Source organism: Pezoporus occidentalis, unplaced genomic scaffold (assembly GCF_034315485.1).
Source record: "Pezoporus occidentalis ecotype Australia unplaced genomic scaffold, CSIRO_AGI_Poc_V1 ctg3, whole genome shotgun sequence".
NCBI classification, from domain to species: Eukaryota; Metazoa; Chordata; class Aves; order Psittaciformes; family Psittacidae; genus Pezoporus; species Pezoporus occidentalis.
The window spans coordinates 4,595,182-4,610,592 of NW_026914940.1; the positions used below are offsets into that span (position 1 = coordinate 4,595,182).

General features: G+C 41.6%; 1 protein-coding gene across 2 annotated transcripts in view; it reads left to right on the plus strand.

The window, feature by feature from the left end:
- The first annotated feature begins 455 nt into the window (after positions 1-455).
- Positions 456-15,411, plus strand: part of FAM135B (family with sequence similarity 135 member B) — a 192,723-nt gene continuing 177,767 nt past the window's right edge. For both annotated transcript variants that reach the window (XR_009966306.1, XM_062626976.1), the window contains exon 1: positions 456-903. The gene's annotated coding sequence lies outside the window, so the exon portion shown is untranslated. The remainder of the gene's footprint in view (positions 904-15,411) is intronic.

Below are 15,411 nucleotides of genomic sequence, written 5' to 3' on the forward strand. Positions count from 1 at the left end.
GAAAGGCAAAGTTCAGCTTCTTTGCGTCATGCAATTAGGCATGAAAGTATCAGTGTCCTGGGCTGTGTAAGAGAGTTCCTTTCTTGAAAGGTTTTCTTTCTTGCTGTTTTATGGGAAGAGACACTTCTGTCTCTCATAAGGAACTCACAAAGTGATTTCTCTAATCAAAAAACACATTTACACAAGAAGACAGTAAAATCTGACTTTTAAATCCCCTTTTTAAGGAAAGAGGGTTAAATTCAATTTTAAAAAAGTTTAAAATTGTATCAAAACAGGGACTTTGAAAATTATTCTTCCCCTCAGCTTTGTTCTGTTCATTTCCTTATAAAAATGCAAGACATTCTTAAAAAACGAAACTCTGGCCTCCTAAGAGCTGGTGTTTGACCTCTGCAGGGCAGCGAGCTCTTACCCACAAGTACAGAATGCAAATATTCCGTATGCATCATGCCATCTGTTTTCCCTGAGTCCCAACACTGTGCCAAGGGTGACCTCCATCGTCCCCACCATCACTGTCCCTCTGGAGTGAAATACCTATCCCTGTATACAGAGGGGCCATTTGGCCGTGAGGGGTACCAAGGAGATCTGGGTGCTGGGGCAGCTGTTGCGCTGAGCAGTGCCGCTGCCGGCGCAGAGTTGGGTAACCATAGCAACAGCATCACTGCCAGCATCCTCCTCCTCCTCACTCTGCTCTCCTCCTCCTCAGCATCATCAGGAGCAGCAGCAGCAGCCCTGGCAGGAGCCGGAGCCCGGCAGCCGAGGCTGCAGCCAGCTGCCTGCCGTCCCCTACCTGCACCGTCACCCAGCCACAGCACCGCCACTGTCCCTGCTGCTCCCCACGGTGGGGAATAATAGGGGAGAGGGAGCAGAGGGAGGTACACTGCAGAGGGATCCCAGACAACCCAGGTAAGAGCTGTGGGGCTGCTCGCAAACTCCCCGTGATCGATGTGGTTGTGTGCCTGGCGTGTGTTTGCGTGCGAGTGTTTGTTGCTAGTTTCCCTCTGCTCGCTCCTTCCAACGGCAGTGTAATGACAATTCGAGGCAAGCATGTTTTCCGGCTCGTGTTTCCCATCTCTGCCATACTGTCCCTCTGCCTCTCTTCTACCCAGATACATAAGGAATAATAAATAATATTCCGAAAGGTTGGTAGGAAATGGGGTGATCAGGAGAACTCAGTGTGATGTGAGTGTTGAAAGGCTGTGCTTCCAAAATGAAAGTGGACAGCAGCAGCAGAGCAAAGGTTGACACAGTAATTACTAACCTTTAAGGAAAAAATAATGCGACAACGTACTTCTGTCTCTGCTCACTCCACAAATAAATCTCTATCATCATATTCAGCAGAGAGCTGTGAAACAGAGAAGTGTATGAATAACCAAGACTAGAAATCTCACTGTGGTCCACAACTGGCACATTTACTGTAAGTGCTTTAAAGCCAAACTTAATTGCAATAACAGTACAATTATGCCTGTGAATATATATTTATATATAGACATATGTATACACATTTGTAAAAATACTCCTCTTAAACCTTTCTACTTTCTAAGAAGATGAAGAAAAAAATATCTTCTGAAAGGTGTGGATAGATGGTCAGGCATTAAACGATGCTCACTTCATCTGTGTGAGAAAACATGTACTGGTTACATTAAAAAGGGGGGAAGAATAGCTCTAATCCAAAGGCATATGGGGACAGTCCTTGTCATTTTAAAACAAGAAGAGATCCAAAGCTGTGGAGTGTCCTTGTGCAGCCAAATATATGTGAATGAGGGTGTACTTGTCTGAGGAGCGTGAAGGGGGAGAGGATAAGAAGTAAGTTTCAGCCAAGCGGTAAGTGTTTGCAATATAATGACTGCAGAGACCTCTTTCCACTTCCACGTAACTGTTTTTACTTGTTTATTCTGTCAGCAGTAAGGAGAAAGAGAGATGCTCCTGCTGTTGTCTCTATCTGCCTCTCTAAACCCCTGTATTCCTTGTCTGGTGTCCTGATCTTCCCCTGTCCTCCCCAGAGTGTTCTCCCCGGATCATCCTTATCTGTGTGGCTGGAAATACTGCTGGCTTTATTAATTATAAGCGTTTTAATAAAAGGCTTTTGAGCCCATCCTGTGATATGATATAGCTGTAAATCTGCTTCCTGCATATATTGTAGGGACAGTCTGTGTATGACCCAGTGACAGGTAATATGTAAAGGGTAAAGCACCTGTTTTTTGTGTTAAACCTGATTTGAAAATCACAAAGCTTTTGGTCGCAGTCCTGTGTTTTGCTACTTGTCTGCAGATCCTCCTAAAATCAGCAGGGTCTGGAACATAAATTGAGATTATACGTATAGAAGTGAAGGCAGAATTTGGTCCACCTTTTCTTCCTGGTTATAAACATCCTTATCCTGCAAGCTATAGGAGAACAAGGAATTTGGATAAGCAGGATCTTATGCCCACTTCTTATGCAGAAGTGTTGTAAAAATTACCTGAGAATTTTGTTCTATCTCAAGAGGACTTGATAGGATGAGGAATAGGAAGAAAAAACCCCACAAACAACCCCCAGACAAGTATCTGGGAACAGTGCTTTGATTTGAGAAATCGTTTCTTTAAGAACCTGACTGTATCATCACAACAGGTCTTCTCTACAAGAGGCTGTTTGATCCATGTTAATAACAGTGCTCATGGACATCATATTTAACTGAAGAGGATGATTCTGGTTACTTTAATTAAATAAACTGAGGCACTGTAGGGCTACAGTCCTCAGGACACTAGACAAGCCTAGCCACATTACAGAGTGTATTTCTGTATAAGATTTGGTGTCTGCTTCAAATATAGAAACTATTTAAATCTCACAGATTCTCTTTGTAATACCGAAAGGGAATAAAAGTGTCTGTAAAAAATGCCTGTAAAAAGAGCACAAGCCTGATTGTGCTTCTGACACTGAGTAACAGAAACAAAATCCTGTTTATATGTGTTGAAGACATGTAAAGTGCATAATCCAAAGGCTCCTTGGTAAGGTGTGAAGCAGTGATTCTCTTGTCAGCACAGGCAAATGACTGCAGGTTAAAGGGCTTCGGGGATTACACATTAATACCCTGCAAGTATTCTTATACAGTCTTACTTCACTGCTAGGTGTGGGCAGATGAATATGGGGAAGCCAGAACTCATACACGGACTTCTGATTATTCCGGGGTTGTTAAACTTGTCTTATAGATGACTCTGGGAAAGGCTGGACAGGCTGATGTTTCCATGAGCACTGCTTTACCATAAACACCCTCTGTGGAGGGCTGTTTGTGGGAAGTCAGAGCACTGAATCCACAATCAGTCTAAACACAAGGATGTTCCTCACCTAACATAAACAGTCTTTCATGCTCAGTGCCCCCCACACCTCGGCACCTTTTCCCTTTGCTTATACTGACAACTTAAATGAGATTTTTTCATTTTGCCTTATGACTTGTTCTATTATCTTTTATGTGTTTAGTAATGGAAAGGAACACAGCCTTTCTTCTGCTTTGTGCATGGCTCTTAAGAGCTGGTCCCTTGATGCCCACTTAGTGTTGCTAGCACTGTTCTAAGGAAAACAGACATTTTTGTATCTAACAATGTTCCTAAGCATCCTTTAAAATCCCAATCCTTATTTTCATTAGTCACCCACTGTATCTCTCGGCACAGAAGATGACTTCTGCAATAGCTGCTGTTTGAAAGTCAGTGCTTGCCAACAGGTCGAGACAAGGATTTCTGAAATGCTGCAGCCAGGACTTTTACTTATTTATGGATTTTTACAATACAGATGATGAGGTTTTCCAGATTCGCCTTTGTAGAAACCTCAGGCAAGAGATGATTTGATGATGGGTGTTGTACCTTGCATTTAGTTTAACAAAGTTACTCATTTGATCTCGAGGCTATGTGTAAACTGCTGTTTATTGTTAATGATCACACTTTGTCATTTCCCCTGTTGCAATATTGTCATGTTTTCCGTTTGCATTCTATGGTGATTGGCTTGATTTGCTGCTTAATGAGACAGACACGTAACCATGGGAAAGTTTTCCCAATAAGTAGGACAAGGGTGAGATCTTTACATTAGAGCCTGAACACTCCCTGTCTGTTCAGTCCCCTTGAAATTAGCAGGAGCTGTGGCCCATCCATGCCTGATAAGGAAATAACTTTTTTTTTTTTGGCCATTATTCATCTTCTTGAAGGGTCAGCTTGGTCTTGGCAGGTTCTTCTCAAGTCTGAATCTTACCTCTGCTCATGTACTATGAACCTTTGTGAACACATAGCAGATACCCACACCAGCCCTTGGAAAGGTTGTAATTCCTTTCTAGTCTATTGGCTCAGGTAGTGGAAGCTCCTGGTCTCTTTGTTCAGCATTTCCTGAGGTCCATCAGCTTCCTTGCTCATAGATTAACATCTTTCCTCCCCACTCAATGAGAGCAGATTGTGTCTCTGTGCTTCCCAGCAGCACAGCATTGAGAAAAGTGTGTCTAAGAGCATGAATAGTGCAGGTCTCTCACTTCACGTGTATTTCTGATCTTTCCTGTACCCAGTTCCCTCCCTTGCACACTGGCAATGCCTGACATGCTGCAGAGAATCCAGGTCTCACAATGTAGCATGACCTTTGCTAACACTGCACCAAGAGGTAATGGGCTGAAACTACCTGCACTGATTGTGGCTGCTGGGCTGATCACAGTCCTTCTTCAGAAGGTCAGCACCATGATATGCCTGATCTCAACTTGTTGGGTGAGTGAGTCAGAAGTTGGCTTCTTCCAAATCTTCCAAATCCAAGAAAATATGATTTTATTCTCCCTCTAATCCTATTATTAGTGACTGCAATGTTAAGGACTCTGTTATTCAGCAGTTTTACTTCCCTGTTTCACTGCAGCAGATAGAGCATCTGAACAAAGTCTAAAAGGGAGAATTCTTTCTTTTCTACATTCAAATGCTGCCAGCATCCATCCTTGGGGTGTGTGTGTGTCTGCTCTGGTCCTCCTACCTGCCTCCCAGATATCCCATTTCTGCTTCTTTTCTGGGTTCAGACATGCATTGGTGTGGTTTCTTTGAGTCTGGAGCCCCCAAACCTCAGATGCAGCTATATTTCAGTACTGAAGTAAGTAATTTTTAGGGATTTGTCAGAAAAACAGTGATTCTGGTTTTGCTGACATCCACAGAGAAATCCAAGTTTGTCTTCAGTGGACACAGATGGATCCACAAAGTTTATTTCTCTTACTACACAGGAGGCACTAGATGCAACATCCCAACACGTTCTTGATGCCTGTTGTGTTTTCTCACCCTTACAATTGTAGGTATAAGACAGCCTAAGCAGTAGTTTGACCTTCTGCTGGTAAATATAGCCCCAAATTCTTGGTTTTGTACTTTCTGCTCTATATCTAGTAGATATATTTACCCAAGTTTGTTCTTATTTGTTCTTAGCTATGTGGCATTTTCATGGATAGGTCAGACATTATGCATTCTATTGGACTTTAAAGGCAGAACTGCAGATATTACAAAATGGACTTTGCTGATAATGCATCACATTGGTGTCTGTCTTGTATGGAAGTCTCAGATTCTGATCTCCTGGCAACAACATGGCTTTTAGTGATTCACAGCATGCAGCACAGTGACTAGTGGGACTTTCTTAATGTCCAGCTTGGCTTGGTAGGGACAACTTGTGCTGTTAGGATCCCAGTGCTAACATTTAGGAGCCTGGGAAGCTGCAATGTCTTGGCAAACTCATCTCTCCTGTTGTATTACTAGATCTGCACAACTGGGAAGGAATCTGGCTTTGCCAGCATCACCAGATGTATAATTTTAGTCCCACACAGGCTGCTAACACTGCATTTATTTCTGAGGCTAGAAAGCAGTGTTCTGTTACTATTTTATGGCCCAAAAGAACATGAGTATTTCTTGGGGGATGTGGCTTGAGTGAGACATTGTTTGTATCTCTGTCATTTTTTCAGCTCATACTGTCAAAACCACTAGTGACAGTAGGAAAAGCAATCCTATTTTCTGAGAATGATTTCATAAAGAACAGAGCAAAGGGAACAGTATTTCCCTTCACTGAGTCCTCTACAAGAGAGGTGTCTCAGTATGAAAATTTACATCTCTATTATAGTATCACCTTTTCTGCTCATAACCTCTTCTTCTCAGTGGTTCTGACTTGACCTTATTGTGGGCAGATAATGCTTATAGATGGTTTAACCTCATGGTCTAGTTAAATAGGCCCTTGGTTTCTGAGTGTCAACTTTGAGGATGTCTGCATGAAACAACTGCTGAAATGATTTTGTATGCATAAATCCCTCATATTTTTAGAGGTGATGGGGAAGCATGGAACAATGCACAGTTATGGAAGATCATGTCCCTTTGTATATCCCTTTTCTGGATTGATGTGATCTCACAATAGTTGGGTTCTCACTGATATTCCTGCAGACAACTGAGACTGAGCTACAGGTTTTGAGCCTATTATTCAGACTCACTAGCTGCTAATACCTGTAGCAACTACTCACTGTGTGATTGACTACCTGAGTTCATCAGGTACTGGGTTACAACTGCACAGCTCTTCTGTGCTATTAGAACCCAAAGATCCCACATCTTAAGGTGTGAGGCTTTCTGTGGGACAAGTTAGATGGATTTCATTACAGCTGAGCAGTGTCTGCTGCTCCAAGTAACTCTTACAGGCCCTTACGTACACTATATACACTGAACAGATCTATTCTACACCACGCAGCAGCACAGCCCAATTTATTCTCATTGCCTGCCTGCCTATCTTGTTTTAAACCCTCAGCAGAAAATGTCTCTTTTCTGCCCATGCCTCCTCATTGTTTTCTCTCTGTTTCCCTCTCCCTTTGCAGCTGTGTTTAAGCTGAGCTCTGTGAGGGTACGGCTTACCCTGGTAGAGGTTAGAGAAAATAAAGTCGCATTGTGTTATGTTCTAGAGTGCTTTGCTCTACAGCCACCCAGCCTTTTCACTGCTGGAGGCTATAAGATGCTTGCCACTGACCTCAGAAACAGCAGGATTCATCCCCATGCACAAAAGTCTTTTCAGAAGGAAAGATAATGCACAAGGCTGTGAAGAGATTGCTGTTTGAGAAGCATGGGAGCCTGAATCCTTCGGTTAAAAACCTTTTGTTGGCTGCCATAGACGGATCAAAGTCATGATGCTGTTTTAGTCTGGGACATCAGGACCACCAGAAAATTCCTTGTCTTTGTGTGAGGAATTAAGCAGCAAAGTCAGGGGCAGAAAACGGACAAGGTAAAGAGGCATTCTTTCAGGAAGAAGTCAACATCTGAATGCTGGCCCAAAATGGAGAGCAGTAATAATTGCAGAAGCTTGTGTGAAAAACCCTTAGATATGTTCTGTGTTGTATGGTAGGAAAGGGAGGAATAGATTTTTTGATTGTGTCAATTCTTTTGTCTACAGAGGGAAGAAAGATTATTGTTGGGGGGGAACAAACAGCAAAAAACCCCAGTGAGGAATGATCAGCAACCTCTTGCTAATTTTTTAGTAGCACTGTAATTTAGGCCTTGTTTTCTTTAGTTGACTTGCGTTGGTAGTAGGTGACATTAGTGCTTTATTAAACTTGCCATGCTGAGAAGCCCATCAGTTTAGCGTAGCTAATAATAATACCCTAATCGAGAAACAGAAGGTGGGGTAACTCGGCATCAGAAATTGGAATGCAGAAATAGTTGCTGTTAGTTGAACTAAAAATACACACCAGCACAACCTTCTTCCCTACAGCAGCACATGCTGAACACACACTTCGCTCTGGCGGTAGGGGGAATGGCTTTCCTTTGTGTTCAGCAGCGCTCTGCGGTGACCCATGCGTGCAAACACCAAGCCCTACCTCAGATGTGCAAAGCTCCTCGTAGCAAGTTAATTAGTATCCTTAATGAGCTAATAATTCTCCAGAGCCATAAACAGACTGTATAGGGTGAAGCAGGCTATGCAGGATGATTTCGGAAGCCAGTTTTTCCTAGGGTGGGACTACATGATCTTGGTAGCACCCAGTGAGGTGGGAGTGACCTGCAGCAGGAACAGGGATGTAACCATGGCTACTCTGTTCCTCTGCTCCGTGCTCCTGCTTGGGGATAAACAGCAGATGTCAAAATCCCTGCTGAATTATAAGCCTTGGAGTTATCGCTGCACAAAGGTTGTTTGTGCTCAAAGAGATTCATCCAGTTTTGTCTACAGCCTCCCAGGTCATACCCAACCTCTCCACTTCAGCTTCACAAGGGTGAAATTTGATTTAGCATGTACATGGCTTTTTTTCTGCTATGAACTTTGAGGTCTTCATGACAAAAAGTAAAGAGTGGTCCAGTTGTAGTGGTGGTGGTGGGGACCCCGAAATAGGTTAGTTAGCTTCAATAAGGACACATCTAATATCAGAATTAGCACTGCAACATGGAATATCTGCTGCATTGTCAGGTGGCAGATTAAACATGAGGAACATACTTTAGATTAAAAGTGCTCAATGAAAAAAGAGAGTTAACTGTTGAGCAAAGGTAATGTGACATTGTCTTTGGATGAAAGACACCAACACAACACAGTGCTGAAAACGTGAAGACAAGAAGCAAGGGCTGAATGCTCTGATTTGAAATTCCTGCATTACATGTAATAAAACCCTGTATGTGGTGAGAATCCACTATTCAAGCACAGGTGCTACCCTCAGGCAAAAAATGTCAGGATATTGTATGAAGAAACTTAGCTAACAGGACTGTTCTTGAAAGATTCAGCCTAGAAGTAAGCCCTTTCCTCAATGCACCTGAGCTTTATCATGTGTTCTGTGCCGTATCGCCTCCAGTGAATCTGAGGATATCAACCTCCCTGGTATTATGTCTGAGACTTTTTGGAGCCATGGGGATCTGCTGAAGACAGGCAAAGCACAGAGATTATTTCTCCAGTGATAGGTGCCTTCTTAACTGAAGTTACTCCAGATAAAAAAAAGCACCAAGAATGACAAGCTTGCTTGCCTGTCTTTCTTAATCAGTCTTAGCTTCTTTCTGGGACTACCATTCCATTTACTTTTTGATAAAGTGCGTAGAAAAGAAGCCATTTTTGTTCAACGGATAATTCAGGTTGGAAGGGAGCTCTATTCCAATCACCTGCTCAAATCAGGGTTACCTGTGGGGTCACACCAACTTTCTCAAGGTTTTATCCAGTCCAGCTTTTTACCCATCAATAATGAAAAGCAGGTGGCCTGTAAAAGCTTTTGAATTGTCAGGACTAAGGTCAGAAGGAGCTTTCAGAGAAAGATTGTTTTGAGAGAGAGGAGACCTGACTGCACATGCAAAGAGCATTTCTATGAGTACTTTTGACTGTGGAGATACCCAGAGGGAGGTGGCAGAGACTCTGAGAGGGGAGCGGCATGCAGAACATGACAGAGGTGAAGATGAACTTATCAAAAGCATCCTTGAGCTGTCAAGGGTAGGTTTATTCCTAGGCGCAAATGGCTTCCTCTGGGGACTTGTGGAATACGCTTTGCTGGGGGAAAGAGCTGGTGTTTACAGTGAAATGGGTCTCACTAGCTGTGCTTCTGTACATGGCAGATGACTGTTCTGGGAGATAATACCTCAGGTCAGTGATTTAATTTTGTCTTGTTTGAAGACCTTTTACCACACCTGAGATAACTCAAGGCTTAAAAGATGGCTTTTGGAAGAATCATCTGTTCAGCAGCAATAATCACCAGTTACTAAGAAAAGATTACCTTACATAGTCTCTTCAATCTTATCTCATCTTCCCACCAAAAGCTCAGTTTCTAAACACTTTTCTTTCAGGACAACTGACGATAATCAGAAACCTCTCACTGGAAGAACATTTAAAAAAGAGTTTGAGGATCCAATTCTATAAATGTTTCCTCTTTAGTAAAACAGCTTGGGACTTGTAAACATACTGGGTCCACATGTCTCTAAATAATTCATCATGATGAATTATTTAGTTGTGTAAGCTGTGTTTTACGTGAGGAAATGCTTTTCTTAATGTGATGTCAATGCAGATATTTCAGATAATTTTGAAAGCAGTAGCTGCCATTTCACTCTTTTGCTTCTGTGCATGTGGCAATTGATTTTTGCCGTGGAGTGTTCTTCAGGAGTGGCTGATACCAAGTCTGTAGCATGTCAAGGTGACTTCCTCAGCTGCAAAAGGCTGGCTCACAATGCCTTTTGCAGAATAAGTCTTATCAGAAGTCAAGGAGTCTACTTCCTATCATAAATGTGGAAAAGGCAGATTTTAGAATCATTGGTTATTTTCCAGATGAAATTAGGGGTGACAACTTCAGTCCATGAGAGGGTAAATGTGAATGTGTTACTGATGTAGCCTTTGGTACAATGCTTTCATTTTTGAGTCTCATTTGTGAAATCGGCTTGGATTTTGTTCTCTGTCTATATTTAGACATTTCTCTTGCATTTTCTTTTCTCTCCCTTTCCTTTTCCTCCCTCAACAACAGATGATTTTGAAGATAGTATGAATGAAACAAAATGTTGGCATGGTCTAGCTGGATTTCCTGACAAGATAAACACTAAGTTAAATGTGAGACATATGCCTTAGTGTGTGACTGTAATTTTATAGGTTCCTTTATATGTTATGGTTGGCAACAGAATCCCTGTAGCCTATTCTGGCTAGAAAGAGCAGTATTTCTTAGTCTCAAGACAGACATGCAATCTGAAATTGGTATATACCACAAGCTACACAGTGCAAGCAGTGGAGTCAATCTTGGTTTCTATTCTGACGCATTCTGTAAATGGATATGGTTATTCGGCCATGGTGCAATTGTGATAGGGATCATGGTCTCATTATCAGTAGTCCTCTTTCCTGCCTTCATCCCACCTTTGTTTAGCAACAATTTACTCCAGACAATTTACTCCAGACTTGCACTGAATGAGAGTATTTCCTCTGGTTGCATGGGTACAAAATAGGAGGGATACTAGCTTCAGCTCATCCTGTTAAACATTAGTTTGTGTAGACAGACCATTGAAGAGAGGATGAGTACCACACCTCTTCCCACTTCCTTTGGTTTTGGGAATCACAGAGTCTGGAATCTCAACCCTCCTCATGTCTTCTAGGTCATGTATGGGAAGATGTATGCACATGAGTGCTTGCATTTTATATAAGGTCCTGGTCATGGATGGAATGTGCTTTACTTTAGTCACCTGCAGTGGATTTAACATCATTCAAACTTTGTCTTCACTAAACAGGAACCTGGACAAATAGTTGAGGAACAGCCATTTACACTGCAGATGTCATTTTATCAAGTTCATCTAACCTTATCTACTGTCAAAATATGGAACAGAGCACGGACATTGTGAGCTTTATCCCTCTTCTCCAGATGCTCTTGTTGCTTGTCTTTAGGTTCCCCAAAATGTGTGGCATAGTGATCTTTTTTGCAGGAGGGATCATATGCAGGCCTCCTGCCTTTGTCATTCAGGTTTCGGTCTGTTCTGGTATTTCACATGGCACGACCACCTTCCCTCTAATCTGCCGTGACATTCGTCTGTATGATGTTTCACTTTGGATTTCTTGTTGGTTGTTCCACTACCACAGTGAAAGAATGAAGACCCTCATGTTACATGTAGTGAAAGATTCTAGCTGTAAGAGATAGTGAGGGAATCAATGGCATATTTGCCAAATTGTAACATATTTGGAAAATGCATTTGAGCTTTGAAGATGCAAAACCCATGATCCAGCTTGGATAACTGGAGGCACTATAAGTGCCTTTCCTGGTGCTCAGGTGAACCAGGCCACCACTGGGATCCACACCAGTTTGGTAGGGTGCTTTAGCCCAAGCAGAGCAGCATCCTTTCCTTGCCCCTGAGCCACAGCTTGCTCAGAGATAGCTTTAACACGTCTTTGCAGTGTTTCAGATACAGTATCTTTTGGTTGGAGGAGCAATTTAGCGCTCTGTGTGGGTGCGTTTATGGGAACACACAACTCCTCTTAAAGTAATAGGCATGTTTCTGGTATTTACAGATGTTATGGTTGCACATTAAGAGAAAAAAAATAACATTTTGGTGAAGGGAGTTGGAAATCTCCATTATTCACCAGCAGTTCTTCGCAGCCAAGTCTTTAGTTGTGAATATCTAATTTGTACCTTAATAGCTTTTTCTGTGTGGTGAGATAAGAGGGGTTGGAAGTTGATTCCCAAAGGGATGAAGGGAATAATCCAATCACCTTCTGAAAAGAATTGTACTTTAAGGCCCTGTTCCTTTGTCAGGATTCCCACCTGGACTTTGCCTTTTGTTACTTTGGAGCCTAAACTTCTAATGCTGTTGTAGATTTTTCCTCCTGGCTCACTCACAAGTCTTTCTGACTCTGGCTGAAGTCAAGGAGAGCAGCAGTTATGATGCCAGAGAAATACCCAAAGCCTGAGGTGTGTAGAATTGAGAAAAAGACCCCTGATTATCCAGTTGTTCCTCTCTGTAGAGTATGCTGCAGTTTGGAAACTTATTCCAGAAGTCTCCTCTCCTGTATCCTATTAAACATTAATGACAATATGTTGAAAAGACAAATGCTTATTTTCTTCTCTCCACAATGTTTTTCAGTCTAGTACATGATCTCACACAACTGCTGTTCACTGACTTCTGTGGTTGCTATAGTAGGATCTACAGGACAAGAGGCTGGTCATAACCAGGAACCTAAACTAGTAATTTAAATGTTTGTTTTCTCTTCCACTGTTGAAGCAGATACAAACTTCTTGCTTTTAATTTTAAGAAAAATATTTATCTTGTTTTGAACTTTTGTCAAGTCTCAGCAAATCTACTCTAAGCCCCAAATCAGTGTTGAATACATATTTTTTTTCCAGATCATTGATTTAATAATCAACAAAGTAATAAAGATGGAAGAAAATGCAGAATTATTGCACTTAGGCAAGACTTCTGGAAACTAAACAGACCTGCATGAAGGAAAATGAAATTCTCTGTTGACAAATACAAAGTAATGTACAATGGAAAGAAGTAAGCTGAATGATTCATAGACCTTGGTAGGTTCTAAATAAATTCTCACCACTTGAGGGGAGATCCTTCAGTAAAACTTTCTACATGTATGGTTATCACAGGAAACAAAACCCTCTTTGCGTAAGTAGGATATCTGGTGAATAAGAGCTATGATGAAGAATATTTCCAAATATAATATCCAATATCCTGTTAGAAAGTTTAGGGGTTTTGGTTTTGTTTTGAAATACCTTTATTAATTTTGAATTGTAATTATTTTAGAAAATAGGTTTATCTAGATGTAAAGAAAACTCCAAACCCCTAAAGGAAATGTGCTGATTCACTGAAACACAGTTTCAGATCCATAAAAATATTTTTCTTTCTGTCAAAAAACCCACTGTTTTGTGGGAATTCCAGGGTTTTCATTTTGAGTGTGAAGACAAACACTCACCCACTCACAGTCAGAAAATTGCTTGCTATAGGTCCCATGGTTGTGCTCTCCACAACATTAGAATGTCTTACCAGAAGCATAGCATATCCTAAAATGATGTATTTTAATCTGGTGCAGTAGTGATCTGCAGAAATTATTAGTACCTGGAATAATAAAAGGTGAAAAAATTTACATGTATTTCTCACTTTAGAAGATGTAAGAGAGAGTATTCTGTGAAAGTGAAAGGCAATACATTGAATGTAGATTTAATAAAAGATTATTTAGTACATCCTTTCACAGAAAAGGGAGACGACATGAGATCATCTATCAGGCTGATCAATCACATCTTGAGACCTCCAGAGATGGTGACTTTACCACTTCCCTGGGGAGGTTTTCCCAGGGATAGATCATTATTACAGTAAAAAAATCTTTCTTCTACAGAGATGAAAACTCTCCCAGTGTAAAGGTTGCTTCTTCTCCACATGGCTCCTTGTAAGAAAGAGCCTCTGTCCTCTTTGTAGATGCCCTTTTAGTACTGCAACACTGTGATGAGCTCCCCTAGAGTCTTCTCCAGAGACAAAAGACCTTCAGTCGGAAGAGACTTCCTTTGGTCTTTCCTTAGAGGTCAAGCTCCCCAGCCCTGCTTTTAACACCTTCATGGCCCTCCTTTGGATCCTCTCCAATCTGTTCATGTCTGTCTAGACTTGTGGGGACCAGAACTAGACAGGGTACTCCAGCTGTGGCCTGACAAACACTGAGTAGAGTGGGTTGATCACATCTCTGTCTCCGCTATCAATGCCCCATGGACGCAGCCCAGGATCCAATTTGCCTTTGCTGCTGCAGCAGCTCACTGCTGACTCCTCTTCAACTTGTTGTCCATCAGGATCTCCAAACTCTCTCAGCAAGGCTGTTCCCCTGCCACACAGGTCCCAACCTCCATTGGGCTCTTTGCTCAGATCATCCCAAAGTGCTGGACTTTACATTCGTCTTTGTTAAATTTCATACAGTTGTTGCCCACTCTTCCAGCCTGTCCAGGTCTTTGTAAGATAGCTTTCCCTCCTGACACGTCCACCTCACCAGTAGCTTGGTGTCATTAGCAGACTTGGTGAGAGTGCTTTCAGTCCCAACATCGAGGTCATTTATGAAGATGCTGAACAGTGTGGGTCCCAGTACTAATCCCTGGGGGACCCCACTTGTGACAGGCTGGCAACCTCAGTATAAACCATAGATCACCATCCTCTGAGTGTGGCCTGGTAGGTAATTTCGTGTCCATCTCACAGACCACCCATCCAGTCTGTCTCTTTCCCGTCTGTCTTATAAATACAGTTTGTAATTTCAGGATTATTCTTACTTCTCATTGAAACCATTGTCATTAATCTTATTATGTATCTGCATGCCATTTTTGTCTCCAGTATTCTGAAGTCAAGAGGTGAACTCTGACACTTATTTCTTAGGTCATAAACCCCTATCCATATGCTGAGCTGTTTGTAGGTCTTTTTTTTCAGGGGTGACATAGTTATATTGTAATGTACATAACACTAGACTTTAGTATATAAAATCTTACCCATATTTTGCTTTGATTTTTAAATGTCACAGTGCCTTCCTTGCTAAAAGCATTCAGAAATCCTGGTTTTGGGGCTGCGTACTGTGTTATGCAAGATTTTTCTTTAAAAAAGATCCAAATCTGTTAATTAACTTTCTCAGCACCTTTTTTCTTCTTTCTTTTTTTTTTTTTTAAATAGAAAATTCTATTTTTTAATGTGTAGAAAATAGGACTAGTAATTCTATAGTGAAAATGGAGGGGAAGAAATATAAAGGCACTGCAGAATGCCAGGGCTCAGATTATACACAGGGAAATAAAATGCCTGTGACAACAGAAAACAGAACTGAAAGCAGGTTTTTCTTTTCCACCTGCAAGGTGAAGTTTTCATATAATAAATTGATTATTAGCAATCTCTTCTTTGGGGTTCAAAGGAAACCCATCTCCTTTACCACAGTAAATTAAAACATTTGGCAACATTCAAGAAAAATCCCTATTGTGCCATAGCAGGACTTAATATTTGCTGTTATAGTGTAGCTGTGACTGTAAAAGGC